Raw genomic sequence first — 1673 nt, forward strand, 5'->3', positions numbered from 1 at the left:
TCCGGCCACCCTCTCCGTATGCCACCTTCTTTGGGGGGGGGGGGGAGAGACAGAGAAGGCAGGGCTGTTCTTATCTGAGAGGACTATAAGTTCAGTTCTTCATGCTGAAAATGAATTCCCAACTTGAGTATGTGTTCAATGGCACACTAAGTTGCCCTTAATTTGAAAGATGGGAAGCGGCTTCCTAATGAGTCAGAACCTTGGTGTAATTAGTTCAGCATTGTCAGCTTTGACTGGAAGTAGCTCTCTAAGGCTTGAGACAGGAATTTTTCTCTGCAGCTGATGTCTGCTTTGAGTGCAGGACTCTTCTGCACTCAAAGCAGGACTCTACCACCAAGCTATAGTCCTTCCCTCTGAGTATACATCTGCCTCCTTGAGCTATTTTCCCATCCCTGCCATGACTTGAGAAAACAAGGTAGATCCCACAAGCCTTGAAGTCTACCTATTCTTGCCTTAGGGCCTTTGAACAATACTAGATTTTTTTTATACAGTTCCGTGTTTCAAATTTGGGGTTTTTTTTAATGCATCTTTCTCAAGTTGTATGGTCACATGAAATATTTGGACCCTTTTAATGTTCATTTTTGGGGAGAGTGTTGCATTTTAATGGTAACTGATGCTGATGAAAAGCTGTATATAAATATTTGTAAGAACAATGCTGTTAAAAAATAGGACTGATATTTGAAAATAGTTTGCATTCTGTCATTCTTTCTAGTTTAAATGGACTGTTGTGAGGTTGATTTATATTCTGTTCATCACTTTGAGTATTTATCTACAGACAAGCGGGAAACAAATATTTTAAAATGAATTAAATGGATAGACAAGTAGCCTGGCATATGTTTTGTGCAAAGGCAGGACATAGACAAAAAATCTAACAATGTGGTCCAATGCAAATCTAATTGGAATATACTTACACCAGGTAAGGTGCAGGTAACCAGGTAAGTGTCTGTACAATCAACTGTTACCCTGCACATGCCTGATCTCCTCTGATCTCAGAAGCTAAGCAGGGTCAGGCCTGGTTAGTACTTGGATGGGAGACCACCTGGGAATACCAGGTGCTGTAGGGCTATACCATAGTCTTTCGAGACTGAAGGTTGCCAACCAACCAACCAAATCATAGCTGAAACATGTTCAGAGGTCAGATTCTTCTAATGACCAGGCCCTAGGGATAAACTATAGAGGCTTTTCACCATGTCACTCTGCTTTGGGGTTCCCCAGAGGGTAATTTACTGACCGCTGTTGGAATGAGAGCAGTGTTGCTGCCAGGTTGCTGAGAGCACTGGGTCAAAGCTATGCATTGGGGTGCTCCTCTAGCCCCAGATGGCAAATTGGGCCCTACCCCTGCCATAGGTACTGAAGATTCAGGGGCTGGCTCAACCATCAGGGTCTCTCTGATGAACATGGACCCACAATCAGAGTCCAACCTGGCCAACTCTTCATTTTCTCCTCCCTCCCTCCCCCCCCCCCTCTCCTGGCATGAGGATGATGGGCTAGGATCTGGTGTCACTCAATGAAATCAGATGTAGAAAAAAGGAAGTGCTTCAAACAATGCACCAATAATTAGGGGCATTTGCATCCACAAGATGTGATGATGACCACCCTTTAATCACCCTGATTGTTGACACAAAAACAGAATGTGCTATGGGATATGGACCAAGGCAGCTGTCCCATCCTGA

At 43.9% G+C, this 1673-nt stretch overlaps 1 pseudogene; it reads left to right on the forward strand.

Annotated features, from left to right (window-relative positions):
• The first annotated feature begins 943 nt into the window (after positions 1 to 943).
• Positions 944 to 1064, forward strand: LOC136654623 (5S ribosomal RNA; annotated as a pseudogene).
• Positions 1065 to 1673: the final 609 nt, after the last annotated feature.

The sequence above is a fragment of the Tiliqua scincoides genome, chromosome 5 (assembly GCF_035046505.1).
Source record: "Tiliqua scincoides isolate rTilSci1 chromosome 5, rTilSci1.hap2, whole genome shotgun sequence".
Classification (NCBI taxonomy): domain Eukaryota; kingdom Metazoa; phylum Chordata; class Lepidosauria; order Squamata; family Scincidae; genus Tiliqua; species Tiliqua scincoides.